Consider the following 26,775-nt stretch of genomic DNA (forward strand, 5'->3'; position numbering starts at 1 on the left):
AGAAATGAATCCACTTTGTGACGCAATGCCCTGTTCAACAGCCATAACCCAGCGCTCCAACCAGGTCTTAGCTTCTCAGCTCAGGTTTCTGGTAATGTCCAGAGGTGGTATAGGGGAATAAGAAATGAACACTCCTTAATATTAATCTTTTAGGACTTCAAAGGGTTCTTTAGACACTTGACCAGAAGTCACGGGTCCTGAGTCCAAAAGTCATTGGGACTGAAATGTGGCCAAATAGCAGTTTGAATAGCAGTTTGATCCTCCTTGAGGCATCTTCTGGGGTCCCTGGGTCATTTTGTAGCCAAAGAACATTAGAGCTTTCATCTAAGACCCTTGGAAATTCTCTCAAAGCCCAAGACATTTTTATAACACAAGACTGCAATGGTCAAATGAGTCTTCCTGGTTCTCCCTAACTTTGTTTTCCTGAGACTGAAAACTACCAAAAATATAGTTCCAGAGTCTATGCTACTAAAAAAGTGCATTTTATCTACAGGCAATTAGGGCATCATGACTGCACCATGCCTGGGCAAATGATGCCCACACCTAGACAAATGTGCGGGCTGTATTTACACTGCATGGCTTCCTTTACATTATGCAAAATCTGGGTGTTATGTGTTTCCCAACCCAATTCCCACAAAACTGCAATTGAGCACCTATTGTACACACAATGCTTTGAGTGTGTTGTATCATCTCATCCACACAAACATCTCCTAAGGTATGTGTCACCACCCTTTACAGATGAAGAACGGCCCTGCCCCCTGCCCCCAGATCACTCCGAAAGCAGCAGTGCCAGGATTTAAACTCATATCTGTCCAACTTCAAAGGATCTGACCTTTCCCTAAGTATGCAATCTCTGCCCAAAAAGGAAAAATGCTGGGTAACTCTCCTCTGCTCTAGACTAACTGACCTGGCCTGGTGTTTGAAAATACAAGCTGATATTTTTTAAATCCTTATAACAACAACTCAATTTTGAGCCAACTTGACCACACCATTCTCTATCTCTTTCCATGCTCTCATATGTCTATCTCTGTCTCTCTCTCTTTCCAGCTTTCTATGTCCATAGCTTTTCCTTCAGTCTGCTCTTTCCTATTCTAAAATAACCAGCCTTACTTTACTTCTTTTCCCTTAAAAAAGTGCATTTCCACACCTCAAACTCTTTCTAAGCTAAAAACACAACTTACTTTCTTTGCATGCAGGGTTGCAAGGAAAATTTGCAAATATTATTTGTAAATATTACCATTTCTAATGGGGTTCCCTGATGGCTAGAGGGTAAAGAATCCACCTGCAATGCAGAAGATCCAGGAGATATATGTTCAATCCCTGGATCAGGAAGATCCACTGGAAAAGGAAATGGCAACCCACTCCAGTACTTTTGTGTGGAGAATCACATGGACAGAGGAGCCTGGCAGACTACAGTCTATGGGGTCAAAAAGAGCCAGATACATCTAATTAGTTTTAATTACTTTAAAATTCTTAACCCTTAAAAACTTCAATTCCTTTTGAAAATTAAGAAGTAAGCTGTTCAAAGAAGCAAACTGTTATAACAGCGTTCTTAAATTTGCAAACTTGTGAATACATTTCATAACCTTTAGAAGCATATACTCTCTCATGGTTCAATTTTTCTTTTTTGGTAATAAGCTAAAAGGGAATAAACCTCTGTTTAAAAACTAATGTTCTGTATTTTATTTTATTTGGAAATAATCTAGATATTAAATAAATTTCCATTATTTACTCTAACTTTCAGAGAAAGAAAATACAAGCTGAGCCTCAAATCCTGACAGATCCCCCAGAAATAGGGGGAAGGCAGAGTGTATTTCCCGAATTCCCAAGAATTTTGAGGGCTGCCCTGGGACCGCAGGCAGCTTTGCCAGGCAGCTTAAAGATACGCATTTCCAGGAAGAGAGTTCCTTAGTTAAAACCTGCTGTTTTAAATTTCCACAGCTAGGGCTTTGCCTGATTTTCTACAGCAGATGGATTTCATGAATTCATCTTGTAGTGGTTTTTGACATACATTGACATGAATTAGCCATGGGTGTACATGTGTCCCCCATCCTGAACCCCCGTCCCACCTCCCTCCCCATCCCATCCCTCAGGGTTGTCCCAGTGCACCAGCTTTGAGTGCCCTGTTTCATGCATCGAACTTGGACTGGTGATCTATTTCACATATGGTAATAAACATGTTTCAATACTATACAATATTGTAAAGTAATCAGCCTCCAAGTAAAATAAATAAATTAATAATTAAAAAAAAAAAAAAAGAATTCATCTTGCAAGGCCTGGAAGCTGGGAGCAGACTTGCCTGCTTAAGATGGCTCAGACCAGTTTTGTTTGTTTGGTTTTGAGTCTTTTTTGGTTGTTTTTCTGATTCTGAGGGATGCAAAGCCACAGTGAAACATTTAGTTGTCTTCCAAATAACATTCTTGCTACAGATTTAAAACATTTGCACGGTAATCATGTGTCTTCAGTGTCAGAGAGGGAGTCATTGAACTTCTCATGGAGATATTTCTACACTTATTACCAGTCCACATGCCAACAAGGGCCAGGAATGATTTGTTTTCTCCTGATTTTCTTCCAAACAATTCAAAATTTTATATACCAGCAGAGAGCTTTGAATGGGGTAAGGCATCCTCCACGATTGTGTTGAATGAATAAGAGAATGCAAGTCGGGTGGTTCTAAAGCTGAGAACATAGGACCCTCTGGGTAATGGACACTGACCTATGTCAAGTGAAAAAAGCGCACGACTTAAAAGCTGAGGCTTATGTTTTATTCAGCAAACTTGCTGAGGACTTAAACCCAGAAGATAGCTTTTCAGACAGCTCTGAGGAACTGATTGAAGAGATAAGGGAAAAGCCAGGATACACAGGGGTTTTTGCAACAAAGACCAGGTAGTTAGAACATAAAAAGATTATCATTAATTAAAGAAAAACTGACATCTCAAGTTAATGAATTTAGCTCTTTTCTTTGTGTGGTGGTTTTAGTTGCTGAGTCATGTCCAACTCTTGCAACCCCATGGACTGTAGCCCGCCAGGCTCCTCTGTCCATGGAATTCTCCAGGCAAGAATACTGGAGTGGGTTGCCATTTCCTTCTCCAGGGGATCTTCCCGATCCAAGAATCGAACCCGGTCTCCTGCATTGCAGGCAGATGATTTACTGACTGAGCTATGAGGGAAGCCCATGATGCAAGAGTCTGAGCTCATTAGAATCATTCCTTTAACATGGACCTTAAATGTTTAGGGCCAATATCCTGCTTTTCTCAGGGTGCACATTCAGTTGCTATTGTTGTTGTTGTTCAGTTGCTAAGTCCTGTCCAACTCTTTGTGATCCCATGTACTCCAGCAGGTCAGGCTCCTCTGTCCTTCACTGCCTCTCCGAGGTTGCTCAAATTCATGTCCATTGAGTCAGTGATGTTATTTAACCTGTCTTATCCTCTGCTGCCCCCTTCTCCTTTTGCCTCCAATCTTTACCAGCATCAAGTTTTTTTCCAAAGAGTCAACTGTTCGCATCAGGTGGCCAAACTGTTGGAGCTTCAGAACATCAGCACATTCAGGGGCAGCTGCAAAGCCTGATGCCTTGATGGCTGTAACATCCTTTGTTAACTGATAGAGCAGATATTTTTCATCCACACCTATCGAAGGCCCTAAAGCTTGTTGCACTCAGCACCTTCCAGGCAGAAACTCACAATCCTATACCACAATCCTTCACATCCTATAAAGTAATAGAATACTTATTACAAATGAGAAAGCTGATGCAGAATGGGCTTAAGCGATGTGCCCTGGTTCTCACAGTTGGCAAGAAGCAGGAGCCAACCCATGCAATCATTCCTACTCAGCCCATCACTTGCTTCCACCCCAAGGCCGTGAGTAGCTGAACCCATCAGGAATGAGATTTTGGTTTTCGGCTTGCTATCAATTAACTGCACTGCAGACTCAGCAAGAGATTCTCAAAAGTGCTATCACCCCAGAGCAATATGAGTCCTGGCAACTCTGGGATGATTTCTGAGTCATGAAGACTCTCAGCACTGGCTGATTTCACTCGCCCACAACAGCTCCAAGCAGACCAGAGGAGGTGGTGACAGATGTGAAACCCAGTGCTTTCTGATTTACCCCAAACTCTCCTGAAAGACAGATATGTGCTAATCGGCTCCCAGCCTCTCAAGACTTCCTGTTTCCTTTGGTGCCTCTCACATCTGCTGGATTAAGTTTATGGTTCACTGAAAAACAAAGCTAAAGAATTAAGGGTGAGACCACCACAGTGCTCTTTTTTTCTCACAATCAAAGGTTATTCCTAGATAAGGCTCTTCCACAGCCTGTTTACAGGAATCCATGCTAAGGAGACTCTCTCTGTGAGTTGGGAGAAGTCTCAAGAGAATATCATAAACCATTAGTTAAAATAAAAAAAAAAAAATTGTAACCAAAATGTCACATTTCCACTAGCAGTCACTAACTTCTGTACTTTTCACCATACCCCATATTCCATTCATCTCCAGGGTAAATGATTCACTTGTTAATGTGCACTGAAACCCAAACTGAGGTGAAATGAGATAATTTAGCACCTTCTTTTCCTTATTTTTATAAGGGCTACTTTTATGATTAAATTCAAACATTTAATTACAAGCAAGACATCAAAAAATCACAATCAAGAGATATGAAACAGTTCTTGGTGAAATTTCTTTTGGGAACCATAATCCTTCATCTTTTGAAATATATTCTTTGCTGTACTATTTCTGGTCTTTTTGAGCCAAATTAGGCATTTCTTCTAGACTAAAATTCTTCTCAGTTACATTAGTATGAATCACTACATAAAACAGAAAACTATATTGAATATCAATATTAGCATTGGAATTTATAAAACGTGAAAAAGAAAACATGTCTATATGGCAGAAGGCAGAGGTTCTATCCCTGGGTCAGGAAGATCCCCTGGAGAAGGAAATAGCAACTCACTCCAGTGTTCTTGCCTGGGAAAATCCACGGACAGAGAAACCTGGTGGGCTACAGTCCATGGGGTCACAAAAGAGTTGGACATGACTTAGGGACTAAAAACAAGCAACAAAATGGCTGGTATTATACTTCCTTATTTTCCTTCTAATTTTATCAAGATAATTGACATATAGCACTGCATAACTTAAAGATACACAACATAATGATTTGGCTTAGGTATTGTAGTATATGTCACTACCTTTTTGCTCGTTTCCATGGCATTATGAGGGGCTTCCCAGGTGACTCAATGGTAAAGAATCTGCCTGCCAATGCAGGAGACATGGGTTTGATCCCTGGGTCGGGAAGATCCCCTGGGGTAGGAAGGCAACTCACTCCAGTATTCTTGCCTGGAAATTTCCATGGACAACTGAGCCACTGAGGGCAGCCACACATGGCCCGGCACTGTTACTGTCCCAGGTGAGCCATATAAGGTCAAAAACACTCCTTCACCATGTGTAGGAGGAATTAATGATGGAAAACTCAAAGAACGAGGAAGAAGGTAGTCTTCCCCACCTCCCCACTTTCCCTTTGATTATAAAAAACTAGCCACTAAGGGCAGTACTCCTTTGCCTGCTCTCTTGCGTCTCTCACAAGAGTCCCATACTAATAAACTCTCTCCTAACCTGTCTCTCTGCCTCTTGCTGAATTCTTTCTGTGCTGAGACAGAAGAACCTATGCTCTACTAAGTCCCAAAACTCATTCTGTGGTTTTGTTTTCACCTTTATCCACTTCCCCCTTTCACCACCTCCTACCTCTGGTAACCACAAATCTGATCTCTTTATCTATGAGTTTGTCTGTTTATTTGTTTTGGTGTTATGTTTGGATTCCTTTCTTTTTTCTGTGTGTATCCACAATACTAATAGATCTTTGGTTTGTGGTTACCGTGAGGTTTATATAATAGCAATATATAGTTTACAGGTAGCCATATATACATATGAACTTCCCCAGTGACTCAGTGGTAAAGAATCCACTTGCCAATGCAGGAGACCTGTGTTCGATTCCTGGGTTGGGAAGATTCCCTGGAGAAGGAAACGACAACCCACTCCAGTATTCTTGCCTGGAGAATTCCATGGACAGAGGAGCCTGGTGGGCTACAGTCCATGGAGTCGCAAAGAGTTGGACATGACTTAGAGACTAAAGAACAACAAATGTATACATGTGTGTCTGTGTATGCATGATTATTTTAAGTTGCTAATCTCTTAAATTCAAATACATTTTAACAACCCTGAATTTTTACCCACTTTTAACAACATAATTTATACATTTTGGGTTTGTATACCTCTTAACTACTTATTGTAGATACATATGGTTTTACTACTTTTGTCTTTTCACCTTTCTACTAGTTTTATAAGTGGTTGATCTACTACTACCTTTACCAGTGAAACTTTATGTGCATTATGAATTCAGAAAGGCAACTGAGAGGACCAGCTTATAAACACACATGTACATTCTCATCTCTTTCTGCTGAAACCAGAACGCCTCTGATTAGTGGAGACCATGATTTGGGCACTGATTGAGTACTAAAGGAGGTCAGAATGAGAGTTCTCTCCCTTCGTGCTAGTGATGTGGCTCAACTCCAAACCACACATGGGAAGCCTAAGCCATACCATTGCAGTCGGTGTCTACAAGAAACTCTCCAACCTGTTTTTGGTGTCACCTAGCACACATCTCCAAAGATTCTATCACGTTCCTTAGAACCCTGTTATTTTGACATGACACAATACAGACATCAGATTCCCACAGCTTATAATGTAATAATGTACTTCATAAAAGTAAAGAGGACAAAGAGGTGGATAGAGCTGGTTGAAACTAGAAATTCTTGCAAATTAGGAACTTCTTAATTGCTTATCAATAGGAGGTAAGTTTTCCCCCAACATTTACTTCCTTTTAATGAAGACTGTGTGCACCTGTATATTAGGTCAGTGCAGTCACTGTCACATGGATAAGGGTACAAGTCCAAGTCACGCTCAGAAACTTAACACTATACTGGATAGTGACAAAGATTCTCTCTTTGCTCAAACTTTGGACAAGCTGCTCCGGCCCTCTTTTTAACCTAGCCTTGTCCTTGAGCCTTACCTTTAACCTGCCTAACCCACCTTTAGCAAGAGTCTAACTAAGTCAACGTATCTGATCAAATTCCTCAACCACCAGCCTTGAGCTCCAGCCATGAAATTAAAAGACACTTGCTCCTTGGAAGAAAAGCTATGACCAACCTGGACAGCATATTAAAAAGCAGAGACATTACTTTGCCAACAAAGGTCCATCTAGTCAAAGCTGTGGTTTTTCTAGTAGTCATGTACAGATGCAAGAGTTGGACTATAAAGAAAGCTGAGCGCCAAAGAATTGATGTTTTTGAACTGTGGTGTTAGAAGACTGTTGAGAGTCTCTTGGACTGCAAGGATATCCAACCAGTCCATCCTGAAGGAAATCAGTCCTGAATATTTATCGAAAGGACTGACACTGAAGATGAAATTCCAATACTTTGGCCACCTGATGCAGAGAACTGACTCACTGGAAAAGACCCTGATGCTGGGAAAGATTGAAAGCAGGAGGAGAAGGGGACGACAGAGGATGAGATGGTTGGATGGCATCACCGACTTGATGGACATGAGTTTTAGTAAGCTCTGGGAGTTGGTGATGGACAGGGAGGCCTGGCGTGCTGCAGTCCGTGGGGTCACAAAGAGTTACACAAGACTGAGTGACTGAACTGAACTGAACAGCCTTGACATCTTACCGCTGACATGCTTCAGCAAGAACACCCCTACCGTTGATGTCTCCCTTTAGTAATTTTCCATCCACTGGCCCACCCCATGCTGCTCATTGGCTACAAGTCCCCAGCTGTCTTTGCTGTGTCCAGAGTTGAGCCCAATCTCTCTCTTCTATTGAGATAGTCTTGACATCTATGGCAGCAGTCTTGAAAAAAAAGTCTTCCTTACTATTTTAGCAAGTGTCAGACTAGTTTTTTTAGTTAACAATAGTCAGGCTGTGTTATTTGTCATTATAAAACAAAACATTTACAATCTCCTCTGAGTTTTACAGTTCAGTTTCAGCCACAGGTATTAAAATATGATCTGCTGTTGGAGACCGAAAGGCTACAAAGCTCTTATTGCAGTTGCACTTAATCCTTTCTCCTTTCCCCTCTGTCTTCCCCACCCTCCCCCCAACTCCTTTTTGGAACAAGAAAAACTGTGACTTACTTACAACTGCTGTTAGCATGAAAACATTCCAGAGGAGTAGGGCTGCATGCATGGGGAGAGGGCAGCAGCTCCACTTCAGACCATAAAAAGGCAAGCGGGGACTTCGTTTGCCAAGAGGGGAAGATAATGCTGGTGAATGGGTGATGCCAGGAAGGTATCACCAGGATAAGGTTTTATGGGTCGTTGGAAAGAAAAGGGGGCTAACAGCATCCTTTTTGAGGTGATAAAAGCAGAGTAGAAGAAAGCCTGAGGGACGATAAAAAGAAAAAAAAAAATGTTAAGGAAAAAGCTAGAAGGAGAAGGAGGGGAAGTGGGAGCTTTGAGATTCAGGGTAATTTCCTGGCAGAACTCTAGCAAATGCCTGTGCAAAACCACAGTAATCTGAAGATGCTGTCATCCTTGTCTTTTCCTGAAGCCAAGGGGCTGCTCCCCAAGCTTAGGGAAAAGGGAAACCGAAGGCAGTGATTTGCCTATTCAGTAGCTTAAACACATACAAATCAGCCCGAGTTAGTTATTCCAGCTTATTTTGTGGGCTGTCGCTCAGGCACTTGAGTACCACCAGTGGTGGGATATTGGGTAATTTGTTGCAGAATATTATTCCGCCGGCAGTAAATGTAAAGATATCTTTCACAAATTTTCTCTTCCCTTTGCCTTTTAAGTGCATATAGTTGTCAGACCACACATTTGACACCCGATACAAAGTGTCAGACACGACTAAAGTGAATTAGCGCGCACCAACACACACACACACACACACACACGATCCATAAAACAAAGGCAGCTTTCCTCTGTTCATTCTATACCTAAAACAGAAACTTCTTCCATGCCAGTTTCCAAGAGCTCTACAAACCCTGCTGACAACTTGGATCCTTGGCTTAAAACAATGTTGCAAGTTGCCTTTGACTTTCTTCTGCACTGAACATGTGGTTCCTGAATAAAACGAAGGTCAGCACTGTGGACTCTGATGAAGACACATGTCATGAGATGTGAGAATATAAGCAGATTATTGTTCAGTCAGTGCCTTCTCTTTCTTTCACTGTCTTTTCAAATTTATTGAGTATATTAATATACAAAAATTGCAGATACTTAGTGTATACATTTTTATAGGGATATATGGATGTACTCATGACGGCATCAGGGCTTTCCCAGTGGTGCAGTGATAAAGAACCTGCCTGCCAATGCAGGAGACATTAGGAGACATGAATTTAATCCCTGGGTCATGAAGATCCCCTGGAGAAAGAAATGGCAACCCACTCCAGTATTCTTGCCTGGAGCATCCCATGGACAGAGGAGCCTGGTGGGCTACAGTCCATGGGCTCGCAAAGAGTTGGATGTAACTGAGCACACACACAACTCATGACAGCGTCACCGCAATTCTGGTAATAAACTAGTCCAGCACTTCCAGAAGATTTATTTTGCCCTCTTGCTCTTATTCATGGTAAGAATACTTGGCATGAATTCTACCTTCTTAATAAAATTTTTTTAAATTGATAGTTGATTAAAAATGCTATATTAATTTCAGATGCACAACATATTGATTGGGTATTTTCACAGATTATATACTCAATTTAAAGTTACTATAAAATATTGGCTATATTCCACTGTTCTCTGAAAGGAACTCGTCATCACACCAGTGAAGTCTCAGCATTGGCCTTTCCATGCTGAGAAGCCCACTGGGCTGGGGGTCCATCATTTGTATCTGCAGATCCATTCTGCACTTCTCCCCATTCTGTTCCCTGGGAGGCTGCACCCTGGATAACATCACTCTAGCTCACTTGTGTCTTCCATTCGATTTGGCCAATGAGAGGGACTGGCAGGAAATCAAAGAGTGAGAGGGATGAGTACTTTCAAAAGTGAATTTCCTCCCACACAGCTTCGTCCCTCCCTCCCTCCTTTCCTCCCAGGATCAGCTTGCAGTGATTGCAATCTTTAATACAAGATCACTGTTTCTGTCCTCTTTTGTGTGGACCGTCTGGTTCCTACTGCAACCTTGACCACTGTATGCATATCTTTATTCAGTGTTGGGATTTTATACCTATCTCAATTTTTCAATGCATATTTCCAACTTGAAATTTTTTTCACATTTGTGAACACTTTTAGACTACATTGGTAAAAAGTAGCTATAGGCTCCACTTCCAGAATGGCCACATGAAGAGTTCTGAGGACCCATTCCCCAGGGAAACAATCATAACTGATAAAAAATATTTTCTAAAAATATTTAACATCTCAAGAAATTGCCCTAAGGCCATATAGAACATTAAAATAAAATGTTTATTCAAGACAGTCTACTAAATTGGGATAATAGTGAGTCTGTAGCACTTGAACCATGACCTGCTAATCCCCACTCCCCTCAAGCTCACATGGAAGGAAGCTCCAATCTGAATGAGACTCCCAGAAAGTGAGGCTCCCTCTCCGCCTACCTCCCAGTTAAGGGATGTGGTATCTCACTGGAGGTGCAGGGCAGCAGCATTGCTTCCCCGATGGCTCAGTGGATAAAGAATCTGCCTGCAACGCAGGAGACACAGGAGACGTGGGTTCAATCCCTCTGTTGGGAAGATCCCATGGAGAAGGAAATGGCAACCTACTCCAGTATTCCTGCCTGGAAAACTCCATGGACAGAGGGGCCTGGCGGGCTATAGCCCAAAGGGTTGCTAAAGAGTCGGACACGACCAAGCACACAGGCACGGCAACTTCAGATTGGAAAGGCTAAATTCCTGGTGACTGTGGCTGACAGGCTGAGGTTCCCCATCTTCTGCTCAGTCTTGTCTCACAGGACAGAGGCTCTATACCAGATGTAGCTGATCAGTACTAGGGATCCAGTTATTATCCCCTCCAGCTCACTTTTCAGATAGAGGCTCCATATCCAGAGAAGTAAGTCAAGAAGTGCAGAGGCTCCTACCCCCTGCCCAGCACCCAAAGCAGTGGCTCAGAGATTTTTGCCCAGGAGGAAAGACAATCCATAAGAAAGGGCTCCGAAACTCTCCCTAAAAGAACAGACTTTATTGTAAACAGAGTGTGGGGGAGTTTGCCTAAGGGTGCTCTCCAAAAAATGAACATTTTGGTGGTGAATAATTAATAGGAGACTCTATAAGAATAAAAAACTGAACCACAGGCAAAATAGTTAACAAGAGAAACCCAGGGAAACAGATAGCCAAGAAGGGCACTCTGGGAGTCAGAAAAAAACCTCAAAGATTGACCTCAAAAACTACTCCTACCTGAATTTAATTGGAGGAGACTATGGAGCAAGTTATACACCAGGCATTGTCAAAAGCAATAGAGAAATCAGCCAGCAATTGGTGAAGCCTAACTGCTTGGTATAATATCAAATGAGGCAGATAGCTTAATAGAGAGCTCAATGAAAGAAAAACGTCAAGTAAACTAGCAGACATAAGTCCAATTGTAATAATAATAACATGAAATATGTACTTACTAAATAACAAAATAAAAAGGCAGAGATTGTCGCTGTGGATATAAAAACAAGATCCAGCTATATGCTGCCTATAGGAGATATAATTAAATTCAAAGATACAAGTAGATTAAAAGATAGAAAATATTATATCATGTAAACTGCAACCATTTATGAAAGCTGGAGTAGCTACCCAAATAGCAGACAAAATGGACTTTAAAATAACAACAAAAAATATTACTAGATATAATGAAGGATATATTATAATGATTAAAATGTCAATCTCTCAAGAAGATATTATAATTTTAAACACATTTACACCTAAAAACCAAAACTCAAAAAAAAAGAAGCAAAAACTGATAGAATTGAAGGGAGAAATAGACAGTTCTACAACTATAGTTGGAGATTTGACTTACTCCACTTTTAATAATGAATAGGATGACTAGACTGAAATGAATAAATAGACTGAACAACACCATAAACCAACAAGACTTAACAATCATCCATAAAATAATCCAATCAACTAAAGCAAAATACACTTCTTCATAAGTACATATGGACATTCTCTAGTATAGAGTTATGCTGAATCATAAAACAACCTCAATTTATTTATTTATTTATTTATTTTTAATAAATTTATTTATTTTAGTTGGGGGCTAATTACTTTACAATATTGTAGTGGTTTTTGTCATACATTGACATGAATCAGCCCTGGGTGTACATGTGTTCCCCATCCTGAACCCTCCTCCCACCTCCCTCCCCATCCCATCCCTCTGGGTCATCCCATTGCCCCAGCCCTGAGCATTTGTCTCGTGCATCGAACCCGGAATGATCTTCTGTTTCACATATGATAATATACATGTTTTAATGCTATTCTCTCAGAACGTCCCACCCTCACCTTCTCCCTCAGAGTCCATAAGACTGTTCTATGCATCTGTGTCTCTTATTCTGTCTCGCATATAGGGTTATCATTGCTAATGCTAAGTCGCTTCAGTCGTGTCCGACTCTGTGCGACCTCATGGACAGCAGCCCACCAGGCTCCTCTGTCCACGGGGTTCCCCAGGCAAGAATACTGGAGTGGGTCGTCATTTCCTTCTCCAGGGTTATCATTACCATCTATCAAATTCCATATATATGCATTAGTATATGTATTGGGGTTTTTCTTTCTGGCTTACTTCACTCTGTATAATGGGCTGCAGTTTCATCCATCTCAATAGAACTGGTTCAAATGTATTTTTTTAATGACTGAGTAATATTCCATTGTGCATATATACCACAGCTTCCTTATCCATTTGTCTGCTGATGGACATCTATGTAAAACAACCTCAATTTAAAAGAATTACAGTAATAAGCATTTTCTAAACACAATGGAGTGAAACTGGAAATTAATTTTTAAAAGTTGGGGAAACTTACAGATATGTGGAAGTTAAATGACACAATACTAAGTAGCCAGTGGATCAAAGAAGAAACTACAAGGAAATTAGTAAATATTTTTAGATGAATAAAAATGAACATACAACATATCAAAACATATGGGATGCAGCTAAAACAGTGTTTAGAAGAAATTTTTATAGATTTATAGTTCTAAAATCTTTTTTTAAATAGATCTAAAATACCAGTGTAAGAGCTAGAACTATACAACTCTTAAAAGAAACACAGACATGAATCTTTGTGACACTGGATTAGCAATAGTTGCTTAGTTATTGTATTAAAAGCACAAGGTAAAATAGAAAGCTTGGAGATCATCAAAATTAATTTTTGTAGTGACAAGGACATCATTTAGAAAATTAAAAATATAACCTATAGAATGGGAGAAAATATTTGCAAATCATACATCTTATACTTGAATTTAGAATAAGATAAAGAACTATTTTAGCTTGATGATAAAAAGACAAGCCAATTAAAAATGAGCAAAAGATGTAAATAGAGAGCTCTCCAAAGTAGATATATGAATGACTAATAAGCACATAAAATGATGCTCAACATTATTAGCCATCAGAGAAATGCAAATTGAAACCACAATGATACATTACTCACACCTACTAAGATAGCTACAAGGTAATTTTTTTAAAAAACAGGTAGGTATTGGTGAGTATGTGGAGAAATTGGATCCTTCATACATTGCTGTTGGGAATATAAGTTTGTACAGCCACTATAGAAAACAATATGACTCAGCAATTACACTCCTAAGTCTATATCCAGGAGAAGTGAGAACATACATTCACTCAAATAACATATATTTGAATGTTCATAGCAGTATTATTCATAAAACCCACAAAGTGGAAACAACCCAAATATCCATCAATTGATGAGTAAATAAATCAAATAAGCTATATCCATACCATGGCATATTAGGCTCTAAAAGGGAATGAAGTACTGATACATGTTACAACATGGATAAACCTTGAAAACATCACACTAACTTTAAAAAGCCATTTACAAAAGACCACGTATTGTATGATTCCACTTAGATGATATATCCAGGCTATACAGAGACATAGAGACAAAAAATTTTTGTCTCTTTAGAGACAGAAAGTTGATCAGTTGTTGCCTAAAGCTGAAAAGAGGGAAAATGGGAAGTGACTGCTAATAGATATGGGGCTTCTTTGGGGGGAAATAGAGATATTGTAAAATTGATTGTGGGATATTTGTACAGCTCTGTGAATACACACACACAAAAATGAACTGTACACTTTAAATGAGTGAAGTGTAAGGTATGCAAACTGTCTGTCAATAAAGCTGGGGAGAGAGTGATTACAATTGCTTTTTCTGACCTTGGAAAGCAAGCCCAAGCCCAAGTGAAAGTGTTAGACTCTCATTCATGTCCAATTCTTTGCAACCCCATGAACTGCGGCCCACCAGGCTCCTCTCTCCATGGGATTTTCCAGGCAAGAATACTGGAATGGGTAGCCATTCCCTTCTCCAGGGGATCTTCCTAAACCAGGGATAGAACTCTGGTCTCCTATATTGCAGATTCTTTACCATCTGAGCCACCAGGGAACTGACCATTAATAAAACCAGCATTTCTTCCCATTCACATTCACAGTCTTCACTCAAACCAAATTTCTGCTGCATGAGAAGTCTAGGCAGGATTGCATAATGGCTGAGAGCCAGCTGCCAATGTTGGAATTTTGATTTAATCACTCACCCGGTGTGGGATATTGGAAAAGTTCCTTAATCTCTCTGTGCCTCACTCTCCTTAGCTGTAAAATGAAAATAATAATAAATTCTAGTTCAAAACGTTTTTTAGAGAATTTTATAATATAATACATATCAAGCTCTTAAAACAGTGCTTAGCACATAATAAATGTTATACAAGTATTGCTTTATTATTAACCCATTTCCCCTCCCTAACATGACCCTGAATTTCCCTCACCATGAGGATAAACTAGTCACCATATTCCATCCCCTTGTCCACAATGATTGACCCAGAGGCAGGTACATGAGTTAATCAGGCCAGTCAGGACCAATGAGACTCGATTCTCAGGCCTTGGCTGAGCTGTTGGGGTAGCAGACTCCCTCCTTTCAACTGGCAACAAAACAAGAAAGTATTTAGTCCCCAGAAGTTCTGGCAGTCTTTAGAGGATCACAGGGGTGAACCCACAGGAAGAAGCAGGCACAGAGGTAACAGTTTAAATATCATTTTCCCTTGGAAACATTTCCCCACCATCACTACACACAGACCAGATTAAGTGTTACTGCTTTACCATCCCATAATAACCGCTGGGGGGTTCCCAGGTGGCTCAGTGGTAAAGAACCCTCCCAACCAACGCAGGAAATGCAAGAGACGTGAGTTCAATCCCTGGGTCAGGATGATTCTCTGAAGAAAGAAATGCAACCCAATTCAATATTCTTGCCTGGAAAATTCCATGGACAGAGACGCCTGGCAGGCTATAGTCCATGGGTCACAAAGAATCAGACAGGACTGAGCGATTGGACATACACACACACAAACACACCATAACCACTACAGACCCTAACCCTAAGGTAGACACAGTCCAATTTGTCCAGGGCAAAAAAAAATAAAATAAAATAAAAGTGTTAGTTGCTCAGTTGTGTCTGACTCTTTGGGACCCCGTGGACGATAGCCCGCCAGGTTCCTCTGCCCATGGAATTCTCCAGACAAGAATACTGGAGCCATTCCCTTCTCCAGGGCATCTTCCTGACCCAGGGATCAAACCTGGGTCTCCCACATTGAGGGCAGATTCCTTACCATCTGAGCCACCAGGGAAGCCCCTTGTCCAAAATGATCTCAGCTTAAATCTGTTGGCCCAACATAATTACTAAAAAATGCTCTTTTAACCCTCAAAAGAATCCCAGATGGGATGATCAGGTAGATATGCATCTTATATCACAGTATTTATGCACTATATATTGTTACATGTTTATCTGTCACTGAATACTAAGCCTTATAAAGGGAAAGGTTTATGACCACACTGGCCATTGTTCTATTCACGGCACTTAACACAGTGCCTGGCATAAAATAGGTGTTTAATAATTACATGCATAATACATGAATAAATAAATGAATAAAATAATTTTTAAAAATTATCACCATACCTAGTCCTAGCCCAGGCATTTTCCTGTTTCAAAATTGTCACCCTTAAAACACTCTCCAGTATTTCATTTTCTTCTTTTTTTAAATTTTTTATTTTATGTTGGAGTATAGTCAGTTCAAAATGATGTGATAGTTTCAGGTGGGCAGCAAAGGGACTCAGCCATACATGTATCCGTTCTCCCCCAAATTCCCCTCCCATCCAGGCTGCCATGTAACATTGAGCAGAGTTCCATGTGCTATACAGTAGGTCCTTGTTGGTTATCCATTTTAAATACAACAGTGTAAACATGTTGATTCCAAATTCCCTAACCACCCTTTTCCCCATTCTTCCCCTGGTATTTCATTTTTAACCTGATTTCACAGTAAATTAAAATATATCAAATGGGCAAGCACATGATAGTCCTATAACCTGTACTCTTTCAAAGCAGCAATGTTTGCTCCTCTGGGAGCTAGTGAATGAAAATATCCTATTTTCTTGCCTTCAAACAAACACAACACCTGGAAAGTTTAGGACACCAAGTTGAGTAAAACAAAAGTTTTTTTAGTTAAAACCTGGAGCTCAGGATAAAATTCTCTGATGCAGAAAAAAGCCCTACCGGAAGTATTCTCTTATTGAAAAAGAAAGAAACGGAATCTTATAAAGCTTTTGTAGCAAATTTAAGATGGCAAAAGAGTGCTAAAAATGACTTTCTATTTTTCCCACCTGCTTTGCTGGTCTTCACTGGACCTCTCTGCCAGGTGTCTCAACTTAGGTTCTGCACATAAAGCTTTCTTGAATCTACAAGGCATCTATTAATAATACCTCCATAATTTTTGCCATGACTTTTTTCATAGCTGTGAGAAATAATTTTCTAAGAAGTTTGGGGACATTTTCCATTTTCAAGAGCTGGAATTACAATTCCAATTGAAGGAAGAATGAGGACAAATTTGGAGCATGATCCCCTTGCACAAAATCACTGATCTGTTTGATAGAAGGGGACAATGAAAAGAGTAGGGATAATACACACTTTGGAGTCTTTTTGGCATTAATTAACCTCACTAACAGTGCCCCAGAGGCAAATGTGGCCAAATCTGAAAGTTTTAGTATATGTTTTACAGTTAAACTTAATTCAAGTTATTTTTATGCCCCATGGATGTGCAACCAATGTTCTGAATCTAAAGGCTGGCTCAAGGGAAAGAAAGGAGAGACATGGAAAATATCAAACAAACAGGTTATATATTGATACTTAGGAATGGCGGTAAAAACCTGGGTCAATTCAAACCTTGGCCCATCATTAAAACAAAAATATTTTTAAGCTTTAGGACAAAATAGATTGCTCTTCCCACTGTTCTCTGCACTTCTTTACTGCTGATTCTCAAGATTATTAAAAAAAAGAGAAACTATGCATCCAATGCCTCTTGATTAAAAATTTTAGAGTCAGAAGAATCAGTGCCTAATGCAGAGCTACACTATATGAAAAGCCATTCTCTCCCCAAGTGCTTAGCACTGGCTTTGTCATTTCCTTCGTACACTCCAGCCATGGCCAGAGAAAGAATTTTGAGCCATGAATCTTTAGCCAGATGGAGAAGTCTTTTCTTAGCTTTGTCATTTTTTTCCTTCTCACTTAATGCTTTCCCTTCCTTTCCTGTTCTTTAATTTCCCTATGCACCTTCTAGAGAAATTTATTTATTAGACTATTAACTAGCTTCCTTTGCAGTGCTATACACTGAACTACATGTGAAAATCCTTTAAGAGTTAGGATGATGACTTCAGAGTTCTGGCTCTTACCTCCAAGCTAGATTGGAAGCACTTATTAGGCTATATGTCCAAGACGCCTGTACAGTGGTGTCTATGGACTTGTCTTCCTGGTATAATAAAAATCTAGATTAATTCTTTTTCATTTCTTTACTTTCATTCTCAAAAGGAGAAGTGGTCACTGTTTTTGTTATATTCTGTTTTAAAGACATGTCAGTGTGCCCCACTACAAACAACAACTCTTATGTACCAAAATCTGAACCAAGAAATCATTTCAAATTATTCACAATTCAAAAGGATCAATCTCTTCATGGAAAGATTCTTCACTGGTTTCTTTTAAATACAACAGTAAGCTTTTTTAATAAATTTAAATTATCTAATTATATTTTAAGATTTATGTACAAGTTTTCAGAGCTTCACATTTTACATTATACAACAAATGTATTCTTTTTCCAAGTAAATTGACTATAAATCTCACTATTAGTTTTTTTCCATTATACTGTCTGCCACTGCATTACTAATTGATATTTCATAGAGATCTCACCCTGTTCAAAATATATATCTCAAATTATTTAATCATTTACCAATTGTTTTTAATGAGTCACTCATGCAACCAAAGGCTTATGAAACATCCATGATGTTTCAGATCTTTTATCCAGTAGACACCATGGCTAACAGCATTTTGTACCTTTCCTGTACTCTGGGCAGCACAGGACCTGCTGAGTCATCCAACTTCAGTCGAAACTTTTAGTATTTATTATTTTCAGTAGAGTAAAAACCCTGCAAGGAATACAATTATATATGAAATTTTAACATATGGTATGACTAATAGCTCAAATTGGTGGGGAAAAGATAGACATATAACTAAGCAGTATTGGCCTAATTAGATAACTCTTTTAAAGAGAAAAAAATGAATCTATTTCTCACATCATGAAATAGGATAAATTCCAAATGTATCAGAAATGTAATCAAATGAAACCATGCAACTGTAAGATGAAAGCTTGAATGAATTGATGTATTATATGAGAGTACAAAAGTTTTTCATAACCATGACTCAAAATCCAGAAGCAAAAAGAGAAGGGACTAACAAAATTGATGTAAAATTTTATAGGAAAAAAAACAGCTTTACATGTGAAAAGCTTTATAAAGAATATAAAAAGACAAGTGACAAACTAGGAAAAATAAATACAATGTATATTACAAGTGGTAAATATCCTTAGTATATGAATGGCTTTTAAATTTTGAGAAGAAAAGACGAAGGACCTTGTATCGTCAAAAATGACTAAGAAGCAGTTCATAGGCAAATATAAGTGGCCTACAAGAAGCTCATCATTGCTAATGAGAGAAGTATAATTTCAAACTTCATGAGATACCAATTCTCACATACCAGATTGGGAAAATCCCCAAAATTTGACAATACACACTTTTGGCAGGGGTCTGGGAAAATAGACACTTATGCTTTACTGGTGGGGATGCAGTTAGTTATCTCTCTTAGAGGAAAATTTGCTAATCTCTTCTGGAGGTCCCTTGCTAGATACTGACCCAGAAATCACATTTCTAGTACTCTAACTCAATGATAGAGGGCAAAAATACAAAAAGGTTCACGAGGCTATTCATCACAATACAATTTGTAAAGTTAAAGGACTTGGAAGAAACCCAAATGTCTGTAAGAGAAGACTGACTGAAGAAACCAACATATAGCCACACAACAGAGCATAAGGAAAATGTAAAAAGGAATGAAGAATATCTCTACACTATTCTGGACTGATCTCCAAATAAATCATAAAGTTAAAAAGGCCACTGTATAAAGATGTGTATCATTAGGAAGGAAGAGAAAGATATGAATGCCTGTAAATACTTGCTCATTTAAAAAAAAAGCAGTGGAGAGATTAACATACTTTTTAAAAAGATGGTTACCTATGAGAACTTATTTAAAAAGCAAAGATATCACTAGACATCCAGTAGTCATGTACAGATGTGAGAGTTGGACCATAAATAAGGCTGAGTGCAGAAAAATTAATGCTTTCAAATTGTCATGCTGGAGAAGATTCTTGAGAGTCCCTTGGACTGGAAGGAGGTCAAACCAGTCGATCCTAAAGGAAATCAACCCTGAATACTCACTGGAAGTAAAATATTCATTGGAGGGCTGGACGCTGAAGCTTTAGCTCCAATAATTTGGCTACCTGATGTGAAGAGTGAACTCGCTGGAAAAGACCCTGATGCTGGGAAGATTGAAGGAAAAAGGAGAAGGGGGCGGCAGAGGATGAGATGGTTAGAGAGTGCTCATTATCTCAATGGACATGAATCTGAGCAAATTCTGGGAGAGAATGAAGGACAGGCGAGCCTGGCGTGCTGTAGTCTATGAGGTCACAAAGAGTCAGACATGACTTAGCCACTGATCAACAACAAATAAAAAATTACATAAAGAGGACAGGGGACAAGACAAGACTTCTTTGAATATATCTTGATATGTAAATTTGAGTTTCGCACAATATAGATATTTTACGTAGTGTTAGTCAGTCAGTCGTATCTGACTCTTTGTGATCCCATGGACTATAGCCCACCAAGCTCCTCTGTCCATGGGATTCTCCAGGCAAGAATACTGGAGTAGGTTGCCATTCCCTTCTCCAGGGGATCTTCCTGACCCATGGACCGAACCTGAATCTCTCGTATTGCAGGCAGATTCTTTACCATCTGAGCCATCAGGGAAGTCCGAAGTGTTAGCCGCTTAGTCATATCTGATTCATTGCAACCACGTGGGCAAATTATATAGCAAAATTAAACATAACAAAATGTAATCCTTAAAAATTGAGAGCAACAATTCAAAGACCATAGAACGTTTACAGTAGGGATAAATGTGCCTCACTGTAGCCTTTGGAAGGCTTTTTTGGTATTTATTTTTGGGTTTTGTTTTGTTTTGCCTGCACTGGGTCTTCATTGATGGGTATGGACTGTCCCTAGTTGCAGCTCTTTAGCCGTAGTGTGCAGGCTTCTCACTGCGGTGGCTTCTCTTGTTGCAGAGCACAGGCTCTAGAGTGGCAAGCTCAGTAGTTGCACAGCAGGGGTTAGTTTCCCCGCAGTTAGCTGGACCTTCTCGGATCAGGGATTGAACCTGTGTCCCCTGCATTGGCAGGCAGATTCTTAACCACTGGACCACCAGGGAAGTCCTGGTTTTGGTTTTGGTTTTGGTTTTGCACTTGTGTATATTTTCAGCAAGTGAGAAGTAGTGGTCTTCCATAATAAAACAGACATTTGGTTTGCACAAAATTCGTTTTAAATTGAGAGCAAAATTTATCAAGTGAATGAAACTGTGTTTCATGTAGGGGTAAAATCACACAGTTGAGGTAATTGAAGCACTGTAAACTGACTATATATCCTTATTAGGACAGACCCTGAGGACCAAAAGAACTGCAAACAAATCTTAAACTGCTTTCAGTGATCAAATCCTTGATTCTAGTGGTAGGTATTATTTTTCTGAGTCAGTTTTGTGTGTATTGTGAGATTAAACAAATAAATAATTGTGCTGGTGTCATCAAACACCAGGATTCTTGACAGGAGGAAAAGGAGATACAAATGTAAGATTTGTGAGTTAATGCCCTGTTGTCCTAAATTTGAACCAGAACTATCAGCATGAACTTATGTATTTAATTTTTTAAAAATACGTATTTCTTAGCTCTGTCTTCTGAAAAATTCTGAAAATAATGACCAACCCAAGAGCAATGAGCAGCCGTAGGTCCTACACTGCTGTTTCTATGAATAATTTCCAACTTAAAGGAGTCACATTCCTTTGGGAAAATGGTTGATTCTAAGTCTGAGAAAGGAAATGGACCATCTTGTCAGATCATAACACAGGGACACTCTCAAGTTAAACAAGATTGCCCAAGAGAATCAGAAAACAACTTGAATATACTCTCGCTGCTCAAAAAGGGACACATTGGAGCATCAATAAGAATAATGACTGCAATGACTGAAAACACAATAAATATGCTTATTTCACAACGAACACTTTTAAAACTAATGGGTCATCTTTGAAGGTTGCTAACCAAGTAATGTTTCCTGGTAACTCAGGTAATAAAGAGTCTGCTGCAATGTGGGAGACCCAGGTTCAATCCCTGGGCCGGGAAGATCCCCTGGAGAAGGAAATGGCAACCCACTCCAATATTTTTGCCTGGAAAATCCCATGGACAGAGGAACCTGGCAGGCTACAGTCCATTGGGTTGCAAAGAGTCAGACACGACTGAGCAACTAACACTAACCAAGTAATGTTTTTGCAAATCAATTAAGGGGAATAATTAAGTCTTTATCCAACGTTCCCTATTCAAACTGTACTAGGGTAACCAAATGGTCGATAAGGCTGTTAAATGAAAGTGGGATGATAGAGTTTGGACAGCAACATTTTGCAACCTTTAATAAATTTATAGAGATTGACAGTGATTATCAGTGGCTGCCCATTGTACAAAAAGAAGACTAATAGATGTATACAACACCACTAAAATTGTCTTCTTGTAAGAGAGAAATAAAGAAACAAAAAGAGAGAAACCCGGATCTGATTAAACCTCAACATCTAACCACTAGTTTATAAGACATACAGGAATACTGGAACATGTTAGAAAGTCTTTCAGCAATACAATTAGCAAAATCCAGCCTGGAGAACCCATGGGATGAATTACCCAGTTTCTTCAACAAATGCATTACCAGGAAATAATAAAATGGAGATAAAGGAAGAATTTTTAAATCAAAAAACAAAACACTAGAGATCAACCAACTCCAATGTATGGCCTTATTTAAGTCTTATTTTGAAATATACATATATTTTTAAAAAATCTGAGACATTTGGGAAAATTTGAAACTAGACAAATTATTTGATTATACTGAAAATTATTGATATTCTGGCTTGTGAAGGGAATACTTAACTTTAGGTATGTACATATTAAATCAGAGGAGATCTAAGATTTCATTGAAAATATTTGAGGCTGAGGAAATGGTTGGGGTAATAGATGAAATAAGGGTAATAGATTAAATTAACTGAGCCACCTGTTTATAACTATTGAAGCTGGATGATAAGCACACATAGTCCTTATACTATTTTATTTTATTTGTATATATTTGAAAATTTACATTAAAAAGTATCTTAAGAAGAATATACAGAGGTCTGCTGCTGCTAAGTCACCTCAGTCATGTCCGACTCTGTGCAACCCCGTAGACGGCAGCCCACCAGGCTCCCCCATCCCCAGGATTCTCCAGGCAAGAACACCGGAGTGGGTTGCCATTTCCTTCTCCAATGCATGAAAGTGAAAAAGAGGACCCCAAAACAGGATATCATATTCCAGATAATAGACAAATCCTATTTTTCCCTTTCTGAGGTCCAGAATTATCTCAAATGTTTTAAGTATACAATTTTGAAGCAGAAAAAAAACAGTTCAAAGAGACTGGCTTAGATTGATTATTAGAGGGGAAAGTGGGTTAAATGAGAAGGTGACTCAGGGAGGTATGCTGGAAGAGAGGAATTGGTTGAAGGCAAGCTTTGGGATAGTGCACGATTCTGAACAATGTGAATAAACCTTCTCAAGGAGAAATGAACCCAGGAGAGGTATGATCTGTTTGCACATTCCCTAGTGAGGAGGCTGGGAAACTTCTGATCTTTACACTCTTCAGTGCCTGGGCCAGAATTGGGGCCTGAAAGTTGGAGCAAGAGTGAGAGAGCAGATCTATCTGAGACCTGAGTCATACAAGAAGCTCAAGAGCTGGTGTTAACCAAAGTCTTTAGAGGGGACCTAAAGTCCTCACTAAAGGAAGAGAGGCCAGGAAGACTAACCTCAGTCTTTACGTCTATAAGACAGAGTCAGGACTCAAAATGGAAGCTGAAGTCAAGGAAATTTAGCCTAGAATTGGAAAGACATCCCTGGTGATTCCCTCAAGTGAATTTTAAATGTCCAATTTGTCTTTCTTGGACACCAGTCCCACGATGCAGAGAAGAGGGGTGGACTGAATGGACTGACTTAGTACCTTTGATGTGTGATGCTTTGATGTAAGTTGTGTGGTTAATGGGCTACCAAGAGCAACACTCAAGTGTGTGTATGTGTGTGCCTGTTCACTCATGTCCGACTCTGTGACCCCATGGACTGTAGCCCACCAAGCTTCTCTATCCATGGAATTTTCCAGGCGAGAATACTGGAATGGGTTGCCACTTCCTACTCCAGGGGATCTTCCCAACCCAGGGATCGAACCCGAGTCTCTTGTGTCACCTGCATTGGCAGGTGGATTATTTACCACTGCACTACCTGGGAGGCCCGCAACACTCAAGATCAGAGTTTAAAGCTGACACAGAGTCATCCTTAAGCTCAGATACAATGCCAATCCACTCATTTCTTCAACAAAGTCCACACAGTATGGTAGATATTGAGAAATTCACCAAAAAGGAAAAGGCCATAGGACCACAGGGCCTCCCGTGCCACCCTCATTCTGCCAGTCTTTTACCCACCAGAACTACTCTTTCTTGAAACAAGAAACTAACCGTGTCATTTCTGTGCCCTCAAATCTCCATTTGGAACACCGAGGTCCACAGCACAACCTCCCAGCCACCTAAAAGAACATCAGACCCTTGACAACATGTGACCCAGTGACCTCATACTCTTCTCTGGCCTAAACTAGAGCCAACATCACTCCTCCACATCTCAGCATCTTTGTGTGTACCGCACATATCCTTCCCCCTTCTTTACCCTGCTTCCCAAACTTCCAAAGCCAGTTTAACTGTTATCTTCTCTGGGCCTCTCCACAGAGTTAGGTTAAGGCTCCTACAGTGTGCACTCATGGTATTATGCTTTATCCCCATGTGTATCATATTTCTTATCATTGCAAATTTAGCTCATTTTTTGCTCTCCTGGAAGGTAACATTCATCACAATACATCTACAGTGTAATAATCTCTTTACTCTGTCACTTTAAGGCAGAGACTAAGGGTAAATCGTCTCTGTATTTCCCTGCCCTGAAAGTTGCTTGGCAAGTAAAAAGTATTAATAATTCATTTATGTGGGTTGTGTTGGGTACGGGATTCAGGAGGAGTAGGGAAAAGAAAACAAAACCCAGCAGCTAGATTGGGTGGTTGATTTGCAATTTCAACTTGAAAATGCCAGTAACTGTAAATATATGAAAATTCACAAATAATGATAACTTGAGTTTACTTTCTCCCACAAACAGAAGGTAGCTTGGAGGGGAGGATGAAGTGAAAGGAAGTGGAGAGCAGAACAAGAGGGAGCCGTGGAGAGCAGCAGTGGTGGAAAACTGTGGCAGTCCGCTTTGCTGCTTTGTCTTCTCCTGTGATCCAGATATGCTACCAGACAGGCACTGCCCCCAGCCCACTCCCCAGCTAGGTGCACTGTGAGTAACATGGTGATCACATCAACATAAGAAATATGTGTGGAAATGGACAAAGACAGGAAGGAAAACACATAGGTGAACTTATTCTGTTAGAGCAGTACAATTATAGTTATTTACTTTTTTTTGTTTCCTTTGATGTTGTGATTAAAATAGTGGGTTTTTGACTTGACAATAGATATTCTTTTTTTACTAAGGAACCACATTTGACAATAGATATTCTTAACAATAGCTCTTAACTGAAAATGGCAAAGCTGCTGATACACAAATTAGCACTAAGATTTAAGTGATTGATAACGATCTTAGGGGGTTGTTCCTCCCAGAATGTTGCTTGCATTGGAATAATCAATCTCTCCTGGTAGATTTCATGAAGAAGCATGAGGACAGTAAAACCACTTTGGGGTAAGTTTCTTTCCAAAAACCCCTTGTAATCTCTAGGGAAATGTTTACTCTCCAGTTTTGTAGGAACATAAAATATAATTTCCCCCCAGTACTTCTGGCAAAAGATGGTAAGCATATTTCAATCAATAGTTACAGTAAATTATTTGCTGAAAACAATATAAAAATGGAAATTTTTTCTTAAAAGGAAATGACTGCAATGTTTTGACTTTACTAGTAACCTGACCCTTTTGTAAAGAAAGCACATGAGCTATGAAGTCATAGCTGAATCCAGCAGACATTAAAGCAACAAAGTATGAACAACTGAACTATTGCCCAATCTATAATAATTCCTTTCTAGAAAATTCTCTAAATAAAAATAACTAAATAAATTATCCCATTAATTTTGCAGTTTTCCCATTGTAGGTTCTTCTCTCTCTTCAAAAAAAATATAATTATTATACAATAAAACAGATGTGCATATTTAAAAGTTTAAACCTATCTTCAAAGTTCACTGAAGATTCATCCTTGTTTAACATTCAGTTTTCTACTGTAAGTAAATAATTCAACAACTTTAAATATTGTTTATAAAGAAGTACCTAAAGGATCTTATCTGACCCCAAAATGTAAACTAAAAAGAAATTCTCTGTCATCTTTTTGCTAAACGTCATCGCTCGAATATCTAACTCACCCACCAAGACACTTGTGCAAAAGCACAGATGGAACTAAGCACAACTTTGTAGGCAGACTCAAAGAGTGTTCAGCCCTAAAAATGCCCTCCTGTTCAAACGACTGGCCCACCAAATACATCCTACTGTATCTGGACAAATGATCAGAGAAGTTCCAAAAAGAAAAAAAATTATTCCCCGCTGATCTCCTAAAAAGCCTAGACGCCTGATCGTGGAAAATAACTTGGCTTAAGCTACTACTTCTCAGGGCTTCATTCAAGAATCCTTGACAAGAGAAGAAGTGAAAACAAACTCCAGGAGGTCCAGACACCAGCTTAGAGTAGTTTACCAAAACTGAAAGTGTCTTGTTTCCTCATGCTTGATTTTTAAGATATGGGGAATTTTGATTTCTACTGTAATATATCTCTTTACCTCTGTGTGTGTGTGTGTGTGTGTGTGTGTGTGTTAGTCACTCAGTGGTGT

At 39.4% G+C, this 26,775-nt stretch overlaps 1 long non-coding RNA gene across 1 annotated transcript; it reads right to left on the reverse strand.

The window, feature by feature from the left end:
• Positions 1 to 5,805: 5,805 nt before the first annotated feature.
• On the reverse strand, positions 5,806 to 14,403 carry LOC145540841 (uncharacterized). Its single transcript, XR_014078580.1, has 2 exons — positions 12,761 to 14,403; positions 5,806 to 9,427 (listed from the first exon to the last, which is right to left on the reverse strand). It is a non-coding gene; the product is annotated as an uncharacterized LOC145540841 (long non-coding RNA).
• Between the last annotated feature and the right edge of the window lie 12,372 nt (positions 14,404 to 26,775).

Source organism: Giraffa tippelskirchi, chromosome 3 (assembly GCF_054371585.1).
Source record: "Giraffa tippelskirchi isolate mGirTip1 chromosome 3, T2T-mGirTip1v1.2.pri, whole genome shotgun sequence".
NCBI lineage: Eukaryota > Metazoa > Chordata > Mammalia > Artiodactyla > Giraffidae > Giraffa > Giraffa tippelskirchi.